We start from the raw sequence: 16,838 nt of genomic DNA on the forward strand, positions 1-16,838 counted from the left end.
AATTTTATGGAATACAATAAATAATAAAAGAAGCACATATTCAAAAGAAAAAGAATGCCATGTGAGATTGACAGAAGTGACGAAGGTTCTACAATCTTTATTATTTTTCGAAAAAAATTTTTACATAAATCTAAAATTGGAAGATTATTTCAATTTCTGCGAGTGTGACTAATCTGCATAATTATTTGCGCTTAGCAAATTTACGGGCCTGAACTCAATACAGTGCGATATACATATATATATACACACACATACACACATACATTTACATACACATTTATAATATACATGTTTTTCTGAGCGATCGTTCAATGAATAGTTTAAGAAAAATAAAAGTAAAAGTCAATAGCTGCCGACAGTTTGCTAATGCATTTCCGTTGTACATCCGCTTTATAATCGACATGCGAACTTTAGACAGGCCATTCCAAGGCATTATGAAACTGATCAGTCTGTTTTGAAAGCACAGTCTTGTTTTCAAGACAGCATCTTTAACGACGTAATCCTCGGATACAAATATTATCGCGATTTATTTTAGGATTTATATAAAGAGAAAAATTTCTCTTTTATTTTTTTTTTAATATGTTTTGTCCATTTCTTTTGTTTTGATAACAGTACATTAATGCTAATATCTATTTGATAAAATTGATATTAATAATTTTGTTGTCTTATCTAAATTTAATTTAATAATAATAAATTGTATAAATAGATAAGAAATATGATATATAAAAGAATATAAAAAAGATATATATATATATATATATATAAAAGAAGAACAGTAAACTATGATGAATATCTGCTATTGAATTCTTTTTTCGAATAAATTTGTTTGTTAATTAACTCTGTTTCTAAAGTCTAAGACTTATTTTAAAAAGTAAAGATTAATTTAATGAATTACTTCAAAATTCACTTTTTTCTCTGAACTTTAAAGTTACATAGAAAGATTAGAAAGATTTAAACTTTTTAAAGCAACTTTTCTGTAGTTCTTGCAAATTATATAAAAAATATGAGATTTTTAAAAAAGTTAGTTTATTTATTTGCTGCTTTGATTGATTTTATTAAAATTATAAGTAATATGTTAATCATAAGAAAAGAAATATTAAAGCTTTTTACAAAATAATTTATTATGGTATAATGATTGAAAAAGTGTAGTTTCAAGATTATTTATATTTCCACAGAAGACGAATTCTAAAATGTAAAACTCTAATGCTCAATTCCATCAATGTATATTAACTTTAATCTCGGTTCAACTTACTCTTCATCTTTTTCTAGTTCTAAGAATTAGAAAAAGATGAAGAGCAAGTTAAACTGAGATTAAAGTGAATCTACGTTGATGGAATCAAGCATAAGAGTTTCTATATATTCTGTTTGTTTTATTTAACCTAATTTTATTGAGAGATTAAAAATAAAATTAATATCAAAAATATTTTATATGATTGTAAAAGAAAAAACTCTCATGACTTTTCTTGTTTTTAAAATTCATAAAATTATAAAATTTATAAATTTAAATTTGGAATAAAAGTTTAGAATCGAATTGGAATAAAAATTTAGAAGGTTTACAGAAATGTTTAAAGCTATTTTATATTATTAATTCCCTTTGATTTATATATATTAGCAAGGAAGGCAATAAGAACAAAATTTATTTCCTAATTATATTAAAAAAATTGTGAATAAAAATATTATATTCTTTGTAAATGTATAAGAGTTTATGTTAATTTTATTGTTAGGATAAATATTAATGAGTAAAGATTCTCCAATTTTGCGCTTATTATAAGAAAAACAAAGTAGATATTTAAAAAATATTAAAGAGAGAGTAAAGATTGAGAGAAATGTAGGTTGCAAGAGACTGTTGATCAGTCGAGAAACGTAGGTGGATAACTACAGAATGGACATAGTATATATCTGTCTCGGGAATACGGTGCACTCAGTGATGCGCACTCAGCGTGTAAGGAGCAAAAATCAAGAACACGATATTCCACTCGGCGTGTAGACCCGTTCAATTTCTTAAGCTACCACGCACAGCGCAGCATGGTAACTTAAGAAATTGAAATCGATTTGGTGGATTTCTCGTTTTTGATAGTCGACGCCGCCGTGTCAATGCCGGTCGATTTGCCGCTAATTGAGATTAATTCCGGCCGCGAATTCCCCAAGGTAAACGAAAAGTCTCGGATAGACGGGGTAACTGCGGCGATAGCTATCTGATACAACGGTCCACGTTGTAACAAGACTCGTGCGTACTTAACTGCTCCTCTAAATGAGACAAGTTACTGATAACTGCCATGGCGGACGTGCTGTGCATGCCTGTGTACCTGTTTACCCGCATATTCGAGAGAGAAAGAGAGAATTGCTCCCACAGAATCTCTCGTATCTGTTCAAGGAAAGAACTATACGTCTTTCTCACCTTTATAAGCTCCGATTCACTTTTGCGACGGCGATCTTTCTCCATTGAGTGATAAAATACGTCAATGTAAAGATTGTTAAATGCAGCTTTTATTACCGATAAAAATATGAAGATAATAAATATGTATACAGCATTATTTTGTATAATTCTGTATACATATTTATTACTTCTGTATACGAGACGAGTCTCAGAGAGACGAGAGGGTCTAACGATTGGCTTCGCTCCAACTGACATTGCTAATAAAACTTCGTGTTCACATAATTGAATTCCCTTGAAACACTTGCATCTCAGGCGCGATCGATAATGGTTACGGTTATAGTGGAATACATCGATGGAAACTGGATCGCTGTGACGAATTTGGGACGAATGTTAGAACTAAATATATCGAGAGAAATCAGAAGAGAACGCAATAAAATAGCACAAAGTGAAATCTCGTCTAGAATTTTCTCGTTCTGTTTGGGAAAATTTTCCTTGTTTAAACTGCAAGTTTACTTAAGCTAAACGAAATAATGAAAAAATCATAAATGTTCATAAATTTTATTTAAATTTATAATTTCTTGATGCCAGTTTTTTAATTTTTTGTAAGAAGATACTTTGTATAGATTATAAAATTATGCGGATACCTCTTAATCGTTCTATATATGCAATAAAAACTTATATAATAATTATATTATTTATTTTTGAGCACAAGTTTTTTTTCAATTAAAAGATATAATCGCGATGATCGGAACAAAATTACATAAATTTTGCAGATCTGAAAAAATTAATCGGTAATTTATCATGCTTTTGTACATCCTGTTCCTTCAGCCCTGAATCCTCGGCTCGCCTGCCATACGACGCTGTCGGCGAAAATAGTTTAATCATAATGATTAATAATAATCGTGTCGAGTTTATCATTTGTTTTTTCACCGACTATCGACGACAGCGTATCGCTACTGACCAAAAGGGAAAAATGCAAGACATCTGTGACCTTGGTAACCTTCGTGGCATCTAATTAGTCCGGCTGCTTCTACCGTGATGTCTGCTACGGCGACAGCGATAGCGTCGGCTGTAGTACGGATTAACGGTGGCATTTCAGTACTCGATGATCTTCTTCATGGTAATAAGCGAACGACCACGGCAGCGAGTGTCAGCAAAAACTAGTTTATTAATATGGATAGCACGTTTGGTGTAATCTACGCCCTTACCTCCGCCGTGACGTCGCCGCTGCCGTGACGTTCATCCGCGTCCTCGGTCCTCTTGTTCTCTTTGATACGTGAGAGAAACGGCACGTTGAAGAAATCGTCCAGCAGATCGTTGCCGTTGATCCTTTTTTTCGATACGACTCTCTGACAAGTCGATCGACTTGGTCGCCGCCAGAATATTTCACGATGCATTGATAGATGGTATCGCGCAATTTCAGATCGTCAAATCGATCATTGTATTAAGAACGATATGTCGACTCGAAAAACGCATTGATCCACTTCGATGGCGATATGTTATCGAGTTTTGCGCTCGATTCTGTGCTCAGTTAGGTTCCTTTTATTTTTCGTAATTTTGAAAATAGTGTCGTTATTTTGAAAATAGTTTTGAAAATATTATAGTTTCGTTATTTTTGAAAATAGTCGTTTTAACTTAAGCTTAAGCATCTTGAATAATGAGTGTACAAGAAATACGCTTGTAAAATTTTATTTTTCTATTTTTTAAAATTTTGTTATTTATGGTGAAGAATCTTTAAAAAGAATTATACTCGTTTTCTTAAGCTCTATCTTAAACTCTAATTTGTCTAAAACTATCTTAATTACAATCTTGCTCATTATAAAATCGTTAAGTGATAATCTTTAATCATATATTCCGTAATATGCATCTCGCCTTTTTACTTACAAGATTTGTAACTTTCTGTTTTAATAAAATATCTTCTAAACTTCAAATGTATATTATAATAATTATATATATTTACATATAAATTATCTCCAAATTTATATCATAATTATTTATTATAATTTTCTACTTACGCAATGTAAGCACATGAATTATAATATAATTTCGAATGTTTTGTGAAAATCTTATCATAGTTATATTTTATATTTTTAATAGTATGATTTTATTATTTGATTATTTGCACAGTTTTGTATAGTTTTAAGTTTAGCTTAAAGAATACAGTCTTGTATCATATAACGCATATATCGTCTCGAAAGCTACACAGGAATTCCTAAATTGCAAATTGTGATCTAAGACGGGAAATCGTCCTTAATAGGAAAGTGACTGGAAAGTATAAGATGCACGTATTAATGCCCTATTGGCCAATCTGCGCGTCATTATGTTAAATTATGCAAAACGTTCAAAGAAATCATCGTTCTTTCGATATAATGATTACAATAAATTACGTTAATATCTTGTTAGGTGACACATAGTATAACATCCTACATAAAACAAGAAATTCTCTCTTTGTGATAATCTAAAGAAAATAATAATTAAAAACTTATTATGGATAAAATATCAAGTTTAAATTTAAAATAGAATGTAAATTTTAAAATTGTTACGCAGTAAAATAACAAACATTTATTAAAATTTATATATTCTGCAGACAAAAATATTTATACCGCTTATATACCACAAGAAAATATATACCACAAGATATATTAGAGATATATAGAGATATATTAGAGACCTAATAAAACATATAAGGAATTTCAAGAAATTTTTTTTTAAGAAAGTTTCAATTTTAATTCTTTTAACTGCGTGTGATGGATTATTATTGGAAAAAATATGTTAAAGTCTTTTTTTTTTCAAGTAATACTTAATATTTCTCTATAATAAGATGATTTTATTCTTTATTTCAGTTTCATAAACATCCAATGTGCAAATTCGATGGCTGTAGATTATTTACGATGTCGTGTTGCAAGTATTCGATAGCGAGAAATCATACGGCGGCGCGATCGGGCTTGTAATATATCCATGCAGATACTCGATCGAAACAGGTGCGTGTGAGATCTGAGACGCGCAAAAATAATGAGAGCAGGTCTGTTTCTGCGATAAGCACGCGACCGGACCTACTTCTTGAGCCAGCGCCAGCCAGCGCCAGTGGTCATCGGCGCCACAGCAGCAAGTGCAATCCACAACCGAATGGTCTCACGCTAATAAATGCTTTTAACGGCGATGCGGCGCAGCGATGCGCGAGTGATCCTCTATGGCGCGACGACCCGATTTTCCTCTTTTTATCAGCTGAAACGGCGTTAATGCGAAACCGAGCGATAGATCTCAGTCGCGACATTCCTAACTCTTTATTCGTGGAAACGACGCGTCAGACTCAAGAAAAAAGTATCCACGAGCAAACCATTTCTGCGCGGCACCGCCATTTTCATGATACAATATTTGCATAGCTAATTGTAATACGCGAAGTTACCGTCATCTTCACTTGACAGCAACATTTTTTGTCTGTGTTTTTCAACATCTCACGTGTAAAGGAAATCTCAACACTTATCAACTTGTCGCTTCATGCGGATTAAAAAAGTCGGTTCGTTCAGATTGAAAAAGTATTTTATAATATTATATTAAAGTTGCTTTTATTTTATTAAATATTGACAACGCGCATGTTGTTAATATTGATATTATTATGGTATTAATATTATTAAAAAATATGTATATACTGAACATAGTACAAATTAATAGTCAACTTTTCATTACATATTTGTAAAGAATCTTTTGTACATAACAATTAAATATTATAATCAAAGTATTCTTCTTCCAAATTAATTTAATCAATTTTATTTAGCACCAAGGTATTGTTTTTTTTTTATGAAGAGTGTATTGTTCTAAAAAAGGTATTCGGAAGAAATAAAAATTTATTATATATATGCATATATCGACATCTAAGAAGACTATTTAGATTTCGTCCTATGATATCCTATGCTTGATCATTTAATTATTGTTTTATGCAATTAACAATTTTCACATGACACGAGGACATGTTAATGATCATCTGGTTCAATAGTTGCCATTAGTTGTATACTCGTTATTGCTTGATTATCGGTTTCGTGACAATTAAGAACTTGCCTATTCCACGATGCTTTCAAATATTAATTTATTTTTCCACGCCATCTGAATATAAATAGCCTTTTACAATAGCCTTTCGTAATGACAAGTGCCCTGATAATGAGCTGCCTACGCGGACAGGCGTTATCTCTAACTTTCGCTTTTCTTTTCCCGATCTTCGCAAATCAGGCAATTGATCTTTCTATTCCGTCCCTTCCTTTCTACTTTTCTTTCTCGCTTCTTCAACGATTTTCTTCTTTAATTCACTCGTTTGCATACGTAGCGACGTCTTCTTATCGTTTAAACCGGAAATTAAGCTTATACAGACATGGAATATTACTCGCGCGTATGCAATAATCATGAAATAACTCAATTCGCTCAAGCAAAAACGTCACGATCGGAAGCGAGTGACAAGACACGTAGGTGGTTATGTATGCCTGGACAAGTTCGCCAGCGGACATAAAAGGAAATGCGATGAGATAAACGCTCTCGCATGTGTCGCGATGTCGATGACTTCGTTCAGAATACAGAAACTGTTAGCATGAAACGTGTTTAAAATCCTTCGAAGCAATAACATGTATTGCAAATAATTATATTATTACTTTGAATTTTTTACTAAAAATATTACAAAAACATAAAAACAGATCAACATGTATAAATTTATAAATTTTCTTTATTCGAAATGATCGTCTAGTTGAAACAAAAATATTAAACATAATTAGTATGGCTGTATTGTTGCGACAGTTATTAATGTTACATATTATAATTTTGTTTAACAAATTAACGAGTCTTAAAAAATATACTACATAGAAAAATAATTAATCTTAAATCAAGATATATTTTTATATATAAGCAATAATGTTATAATTTTCTTAGAAAAATTTTAGTCTCGATTTCATTAAATTTCTATTGACGAAGTATAGATATCCTCATATATAAGTAAGAATATTATGATCTTCAGGTAGAAGATTTATACTTGCATCAATACAAATTCAATCAAATTAAGATTAAAACTTTTAAGAAAATTGTAATATTCTTGCTTATATATGACAATATTTTTCTTAATTTAATTTTTTTCTATGTATACAACAATGTAAAATTTGACGAAATAATAGTATACATATTTTTCTTTTCTCTAAAGATAACGTTTTTTCACAACGAAAACGTCTATCGATATTTTTCTTAAACTTCTAGATTTGTCTTACGATTTTAGACCCGATAGAAAGGAGATGCGGGTGGCGCAGATCGAAAGAACGCGCGGCAATGCAGTTATGCGCCTTCTTCAAGGTGCAACACGAGGGATCGTGTAAATCTCGCCGACAGCAGACGGTAGTATTATGCGAGAAGTACGCGCAACTTCAGGTTCGGATTTACGATTGTTCGCCCCGGCGAAGATAACCGGAGATAAAATGTACCGGAGTGCGCGGAATTATGGGGCCTCGCGAGCCGGAGGTATTCGGTCGGCGGGATAGCGCCGCGAGAACGCCGCGCTCACGTGTGTGCGTCCCGCGGTGCATCGCGGTGGCGCGTACTCGTGTCCGAGTGCGTAGGTAGGTAGCTGGGTCGCTGGGTAGGTGGGTTCGGGTATGGGATTACTCCGTTCGTACTTTTCAGGCCGGAGGTTTACAGCCTGCCGGTCATACGAGCGGCGATGCCATGCCGCGCCGCAGCTGCACACGCAGTAAAATCCGAGAGCCGTCGATCGTCCGTAAAAATAACTGACGAGTCGTTACCGCTTATCACGCACACGGCGTCGTATGTGCGTAAAAGGATCTGCCGTTTGACCGTGTGTGCAAATGCGTTTCCAGGGTGACCTGACCTGGCAGTAAACTCGTCGTTAAGCTAGACACCGCGTATTCCTCCCGTTGCTTTGGTATTCAATTTAAGTGACGGTCGGTCGAGATACTGAATGCAATTGACATGCTGCGGTCTGAAAGTCACGTCGGGAATAAATTACACGTATAATCGCGCAAATTGATTGTAATGATGGTGCTTCATTCTGCAAATGTACGCGGTAATATGCTCTTTGTTACTGCGTATGAGTATATTAACCATTTTATGTACACGTTCACTTTTATTTCGTGTGATTATAAAAGCGGAATTAAAGTTCAGTAATATATACATGTATTTAAATAATATTGCCTGTAAGAATAATTGTATTTTTTAATTAATAAGGAAAAAGAGAGCGATCCTTTTTAATGAAAATTTTAATTGAATTTGCTCTCGACAATTTGACAGTGACATATTAAGACTAATATTAAAGTGAGACAACGGACAGGAACTTCGATATATAAATTATCGGAAAAGAAAAGTCAACCGTGAAGTTTGAGAGAAAGAGAGAGATGAATACATTACGGCTGATTATCATATCCGTCGAAACTTTTTCGTTAAATTGAATTCTGAAGTATCGCGTTTCGCTTCGTAGTTCCGTGTTACGATAACAATTCGCAAGTGCCTCGGGTTTCATATTACCATGTGCATGAGATGTATGGATTTCATGCAGAAACTAGACGAGTACAAATTCTGAATAATGGCGACGTACCGTTACATTCTCGCGATACCTAGACGAGCATCATTACGTCCCTACGTCGTCTGTCCCTACGTCGTGGACGGCCGATCGCCGGGAATGATAGAGGGCAAGGGTGCTTCCTCAAAATGCGTTATTGCCGTCTCTCGATCGTATCCTCCTGTCCGGGCCCCGGAGTAATAGAGAGGAGCCTCCTGCAGTCGGGAGTCTGACCCCGGATCACGACTTACGAATAATAGCCGAGCGCGCGGGGTTCGTCTATCCCCGCGGATGCATCGATCTTGCGCCTACTCTCTGATTGGCGCGCATCCTTATAAGTCGCATGCCAATATCCCACAGTCCAGGAACTCATTATCCTGCGTCTGCCTCAAATCGCCCACGTCCAAAATGCATTACGTTCAACGTACGTGGCGTCGTGTGAAAAGGTCGGAGGCCAGAGATAAAATTCTTATCGGCGTCGCGTATATACAATATTTCTTCTTTCATTTTCTCACGCCTTTTCGATGTTACTTTTTCTGTAAATGTTCAAATGTAATCCGTTAAAAGGTACAAGTTCTTTTCGGGCCCTCGTATCGCGTGCAGATTGTCTGCGGTATAGGTCTTTTGTAATGCCGATTTAACAATCGATTTATAAAAAAACTTGAAAATAAATAATTGTAAAACGTTCTTATTAAGGCATTCAACATTGAAGAATTTTAAGAATTAAGAAGGTATTTTTTAATCAGTTAAAATTATTTTGTTAAATTAATTAATTCTATAATTATTAATATAACTATTTTAGCAAATTTATTGAATTTTTGTTAATATTTGATAAAATTCTTTGATTTTTAAGGGAAGACTATTTGAATCAATTTATATATAAATCTATCACGTATATATATAAAATTATGATTGCAATTTAATAATATATTTTTGCAAAGAAGGAATTAATATTTGTGCTAATATTTGGGTTTATTCTTTTATAAATTAGATTTTATGAATATTTCTCGATTTACTCTATTTTGATACATTACAAAGATGCATTATGAGAAATTTATATCTAAAAACAAGAATGACAGCAGTAGCAACAGGAAATACGCGTGAGTCAGATAAGTGACATATTTAATTAATGTAAACGGATGTCGCTGAATTTCAGTTCTATTAACATGGCGACGTCGAGACGTCGCGCTGATTTCTCAAACACAAAAGTCACGACATTGCGGCATCGTTTAGCTGCTTCGCGAAAATTGCATTCTCGTCAGGGGGATAAAAAGAACGGAATCGTGAGTGGAAAACTTGCCAAAGGCGGACAGCGGCCTCTCGAAAGCACTTTGTTTCTCTAGCGGAATTTCTCCGCGAGCCAGCGAATAGCGACAAGCAGTTCACAATAGATCTTTGTAGTTTCTCTGGCTATGTAATTTCGCTCTAGCGGAGATCGTTTACCGTCCGCGGAACTACGGGGTGAAGAGATATTACGTGGAATCATCGTTAAAGCTCTATCATTCTATGGTGAACAATCTGAAAGGCTCGCGGATGGGCACTTCATCCTTTATCAAGGGAGTGATCGATCTCATTTTCTCTCAATTTCACGTCGGTCGGTAATGCACTCGCGTACACGTGTAGCGCGATACTCTTCTCTTTCTTCAACGAGATTGCCGTATAGATGTTTAAGTGGGGTTCGATTCAATAAAAATCACTTTTCCGCATCGCGCCGTATCGAAGAAACGATCGTGAGATTGGTATACTCGCTTGCTGAACATTATAAAGAATTGAAGTTGCTTTCCGATGATAGTTAAATCTTTAGAATAAAATGATATAATTACCATACCGTACTTTATACACAATAATTATTTATCAGCGTTGCAATAATGTAGTTATTAAGAATGAATTTTCATTTAATGAATGTATAATCTTAATTAGGATGGATTCTTTTATAAGTATTAAATATAAATTGTTGATTGAGAATCAAGAAGAAATTTATAGTTAATTGAAGGGAATATTAAAGGAAGAGTTCCATGAGTTTTTCTACTTTAACGGAGTTTTTAGCTTGATTCTTTATACTTAAATCCCTTTTTTTTCTCTTTTTCCCGTCGTTATTATATCAGCAATAGCGTTTCTTTCAAATCTTTCCGAGTTCAAAGGATTAGTTCCGTCCTTGATTGCGGACTTGGAAGCACCGTTTGAGAAATCTTCAAGAGAATATTGCAGCAAAACGGAACACGGTCGAACAGAATTTCGCGATTTTACGCTCAGCCGCGGAATTGCGGTCGTTACTCGTCCTCCTCGCTTGAATAATACTTACGAGTGGATATCGCGCTCGCCGAGCACTTAGTATGGTCGCGTCTGGCGAATAAAGAGCACAGTTACGTACATGAACGTCTCGGTGCGGGATGAAATACCGCCCTGTTATCCGACTCGCGTGAGTCTCTCTGCATTGGATGCGAGAGTAAAGTTGCAAGGTGTATACTTGACGCGAGCGATAACTTCGTCACGGGATCGCGCACCTCCTCTTCTGTATCATGCTGATATTTCACATTCTAATATCTCGTTTAGAAACGATGCGGCGTGATCGTTTGCCGTTTGTAGAGAACGCTGCCTGTGAATGTAGTTCCTTTATTGGCGCTTTTCGTCGAAGGTCAAGCTCATTTAAGGCACCTGACTAGTCGCCGCGGTCATATTGGAATTGTGACGTCATAAACGAGAAATGACACAGTAAAATTTATGGCATTTGTTATTTGCAAATAAAGAGATATTTGAATAAAGCAAACACTTGAGATGACTTTAAGACACTTTTGAAAATGAACGGCTACTATCCTTTCCCTCTTGACAGACAATAAATAGTTATAAAAGGCACGTGAAATGAAGTCTCTCTTCAGGCAGAAAGCAAAACACGGTTTGACAGCCGTTGAAAGAAATGAAATGTATGCTTTTATGTATAAAATTCAAAGGTAACTTTAGTTGCCTTTCATTTTTACGAATTTGATAAGTATGAGACATTGGCGCGATTAAGCACATAATAACGAAATAACGTGTAATAAAAAATTTCGTTGTCAGCACGTTTCATCACTTTTCATCACGCCTACGAATTCATCCTTTTATCGTGGTGAGAAGTTAATAGAATTTCTGCCGCTCACTCCTGCTTCCATTCATTTTCACAAGCGTCTTAAAGCGTTGATCTCAGGTGTTGTTTTATTCGAATATCTCTTTACATGCAAATGGCACGTAAGAAATCTCAATATGTCTTTCCTCGCTTATCCTCGTCCAGGATTTAATATAACCGCGATGACTAGCCGGGAGTCTTCTTAAGAATTTACAACCAGAACAAAACGCGATAGTGCGTAATACTTCGTGGTTGAACGCGCATAGAGAGAGGGAAAGGAAGACGAGGAGAAAAAGGTCCTCGTCTTTTCCTCGATTGACGAAATATAATAACGTTAAGCTGGTGTGCCACGGTGTGGGCAGGTAGCAGTTTTACTACATATTCCGGCACATGCGACTCCCGCGGTGTAATGCAATCTTGTTGCATTGAATAACTGCGGGATCCCGTACGTGCACAGCGGATCGAAACGTCGTCGCGCCGCATGTAGCCATATATTTGCCTCACGGCGTCGCCCACGGCATAATCCCGACACGCGCACAAATTTCCTTGTGCGCCGCCTGACTTCTGCAAGCTCGCGGATAACTTTTCCGTTTCGGGGTGAATGCTACGCGGTGTGCGATTACGTTTCCCGGGACTTTAGCGGAATTAAGGATATCGACGATGCTCGACGCTTCGCGTATATTTAACAGTGCCAAGTAACAAAGTTTAAGATTACAGATGTACTTCTTACTATAAGTTTTACGGAGTTTATCCTTTCCGTTGCGAAAGATATAAAGCGAGGCATAATTGTCGTACGTTTCGCAGCGTGTTTGCGCATAAATAAAATATATTTATTGCGCGAAATGGGAATTAGATCTTAATTTACAACGAGATTTTCAGATCAGAACGTACAGACGCGTTTTCGCGAATTAGAGAGATTTTATGTACCAATATATATTTCAAACACTCGCTGGGTAGTCGAACAGCGCTGACTGCAAATAATAATTTAGTATGCGGAGTAGATATTGGAATAGCAATTCGTAGTCAATTTGCATCGAATATAGAATTGTACCATTTACGCAGCATTGAGCGTATTTCAAGCGGGATATTATTAAACACGCTATGTAACAGCGAATCGATGTCGACGGTTGATTTACGTGCTTTTCACTTGTATAAACGAGACTTTATACGCGACTTTATACGCATTTGCGTCAATTATATGGCGCGACATCAATTTTTTACCGAATGTGACGCAACGACTCCGGCTTTTCGGCGTCAACAATGAAATAATGTCCTTAAAATGATGATTCTTGGAAGATAATGAGTCCACAGCACCACATCCGATTGAATTGTATTGATGGCGATTGTGAATTACAACAGGGGGCCGAGACTTACACGCCTGTCGAACTGGTAGCTAGCGCCTTAATGGTTCAAGTTTCGTGAATCGCGCGGGGGGGGGGGAGGGGGAAACGGACTTCCATCGTGATTAACATCCGACGAAGTTCCGATTTGCCACGCGTGTCGTTGCTGGAGCACGCAATAGCGTTGCGTGACAGTATATCAAGGGATAATGGCACTCGAACTCTCTTTCGCGAAACGTACAATTTGGTTATCAATCTTGCGTGCCGTAAACTCTCGTAATGATAATGAAGGAGCAAGATTAAGTATTATTAGAAAGGGGCGGGTATCGAGAAACGAAAGAAGCGGGCATTTAAGTAAAGTATGCCTATCGCGTCGCGCGTGTATAATAAACATTTATCATATTGTGAGAGAATACATTGTAGCTTTGATTAGTACGAGGTGTTTCGTGTTTCCCTTTGACGTGGACGTTCAGGTTTTCACTCTCAGTATAATACATGTGTAAATGTAAAACGCTGTCGCGGCACGGTATCAGACGGATGTTTCTTGTGCGTTATCTTGCCAATGCCTCATGACGGCGCGGCGGCTCGGCTCTCAAACGGCTTTCATTAGAGGCTTTAATTATCCGCCGTGTAATATTAAGTTTTCGAGCTGTTTAACGTGGCACTCGGCTACGGTGTAACGAGTTCACGTTACGTATTGATCTTGCAGTTATTAAGCCTAGAAAAAAAAATATACTAATGGAGGCTGTAATTTACAAAGCTGCACTTGTCGAACAAAGCTAGTTCTGGTTTAATTATACTTACGACTTACAATGTCTTTTATATGATACGCGTGATATCGTGACGTACACGTTCAGCATCTCTCAGTGTGTTTGCTGTGATGCAATCCAGAACTCAAACGTTTTTATTTTTGTACATTGCTACACTATTCGAATAGGTTTTTAAGCAACTTCATCATATTGTTTTATTATTTTCTTAGAAATATTGATATTAAATTCCCTTGCTGGTTTATTGCTCCCGTCGCGTATAAGTGATTTTATGATTGTCGCTATATTTATACGAGGGAGGACGTGGGAAGAAGCAGTTATTAACTATAGCGGATAAATCCATTATATTAATGATGATCATCAATTATGCCTATAAACCTACGAAAGACAAAAGAAAGAAGAGGAATCAATCGCAGTAATTGTGACACAGGGCAAATGTGCCACATTCGAAAACAAAATTATAGCCAATTAATAATAATTTTTATTACAATAACGCTAATAAATGCAATTACAATTAAAAAAATATGTTCTTTATATTTATTGAAATGTATCTTATAATTTGAATCTTTATATAGAAAATAGTAAAAATTAAATTTTTGGAAGTCATAAGCAAATCTGATATTTAATTTTGACTATAAGCAATGAAATTAAATTTATATGTATTAAAATTGCTAAGAAAATGTATATTTGTTATATGGTACATTAAATTAATTTTTTTAAAGTCTATAAATAATCAATAAAATATCATATTATCAATTTAGAATCATAAAAGAAATAAATTTGTTTTATACATAATTAAAATTTTTATTAATTAGATTTTATAAAGTTTTCATAAATTTATTAGTAAAATTAAATGTTATTTCTAGCAGTGTCTATATGAAATTGTTATTTTGATCATCGATTCAATTTCTCAACGTTAAATGAGATTGATTATTCGAATATTAGCCTTAATTAAGAGCAACAATTTCATTGTAATGTTTTCGAAACAGATTTAAATTACAGATTTATTATTTCAGAAGTTATCAAAATCAATGTTCATAATCAATGTTCACACATGGCTATAAACATATTTAGTCATGATTTATTAGATAAATTTATGATTTTAATTGTTTTCGTTTTAATCCGCTTCAGTTAAAAATATTATTTGAATTTAATACAATTTTGTTAAACGTATATATAAAGTTATGTTTACCTGAATGTTATTTTTACTTGGATTGCTTTGTAAGAAAAATAATCGCATGACGTACAAACAAACTCCAAGTAATGAGGACGTATGTGTACGGATGCAGATAATCTAAAATATAGCATAAACGTCAACGATGATTATTAGTCGTGTCAGTTAAAATACGCACTTATATGCAGATACAAATAAACACATGTACGATCAAGTAATTATCGGAAGCTGCTAGAATAATTTTCTAATATATAGCAAGCAACACTCAATCTAATCTCGATAATGTTTAATCTTTAGTATTATCACGTTCTATATTTATATTCTAATAAGGTTTTGAATAATCTTATTTACGTTATTTTTATACAAGATGTTTTTTTAGAAATAAATAATAACTTTTCGAAATTTAAAATTAATTACTATAATAATTTCTAAAAATAATTTAAAAATAAAATATTCCTTGTACTATTATTTCACGTATGTGCATAAGTAATTTTAGAAAATTATTTATGTCTCTGAACTTTATCAATTGTTGTTTAGATTCTCGACACATTCACTTAGGAAAAATAAAAACTGTGAATAAAAATTGTAAATAAAGATTATACTTTTACAAAATATCTATATATTTAATATTTATAAAAAGCGAAGATAATTTTAATTATCTTTGCTAGTGTGTGAAGACTTAAATTAATGTTGGAAAGTCGTGATTCATTGATGAGACTGCATTCGTACGAAAATAAATAGTCTACCTTGCTTTTATTCATAGCCGGTGCATTTATCGAAGGATCATCCTACCGGGACAAAGAGCATGGATTCCGCTACGTTTTACGGCGTAAAAATGTCCAGCCGATTTAGCCGGCCCTTCTCTTTAGTCGATGGCGGCTACCGCCGCGAGACCTCGGTCCGACTGGAAAATTGCAATAATAACGGTGATTTCGCGTCCATTTGTCCGCAATGAGTGCACGGTGTGCGGAGTGCGGCGGTCGTGTTCACGGTTAGTAAATACCTGGGCTGGTGTATATAATTTTCCTCGTGCCACTGGAAGTGCTCGGTTACCTCCTTTTTTCATTCTCTCCGTAAACTTTTCTGGATGTACATGCGAGAGCTGCAGGATTCTCAAAGAAATACTAACACTTCGCTAGATAACGAGCAGACGCGCCGAGGAATTCTGATGTAAGAAGACCATAGGCATATCATTTGTGTCGATGAACACAACACGCTCGGATCATATATTTTTTCCCACCTTCCCGCAAATTTCTCAGATCATGGATGCGAAAAGTGATTAACTTACGATAAATATTATAGCTAATATTATAGCACCGAAGCATTTGGTATGATATATGCTTTAAACTTACACTTATAGCAAAATTGAATTCATGCAATAGTCTCACGCAATAGTTCTATTAGTGTTTTTAATCATTTCTATATTTATTGCTACAGTGATTATTTATGGTATTATATTGCAACGAGCAAATTAATATAATAATTATTAATTTAAATTAATATTATGTTCTAAAGAATGTTCAATTTTATATCATATGT

The 16,838-nt window shown here is 34.8% G+C and overlaps 1 long non-coding RNA gene across 2 annotated transcripts; it reads right to left on the minus strand.

Moving 5' to 3' along the window:
- Positions 1-6,162: 6,162 nt before the first annotated feature.
- Positions 6,163-16,478, minus strand: LOC148936534 (uncharacterized). Of its 2 annotated transcripts, XR_016139453.1 has the most exons (5): positions 16,303-16,478; positions 16,046-16,203; positions 15,318-15,419; positions 8,955-9,454; positions 6,163-8,342 (listed from the first exon to the last, which is right to left on the minus strand). It is a non-coding gene; the product is annotated as an uncharacterized LOC148936534 (long non-coding RNA). The 2 variants fall into 2 exon arrangements; XR_016139452.1 differs by having other exon boundaries at positions 6,163-9,454.
- Between the last annotated feature and the right edge of the window lie 360 nt (positions 16,479-16,838).

Source organism: Pogonomyrmex barbatus, unplaced genomic scaffold (genome assembly GCF_055798465.1).
Source record: "Pogonomyrmex barbatus isolate J1 unplaced genomic scaffold, ASM5579846v1 scaffold20, whole genome shotgun sequence".
In the NCBI taxonomy this organism is placed as follows: Eukaryota; Metazoa; Arthropoda; class Insecta; order Hymenoptera; family Formicidae; genus Pogonomyrmex; species Pogonomyrmex barbatus.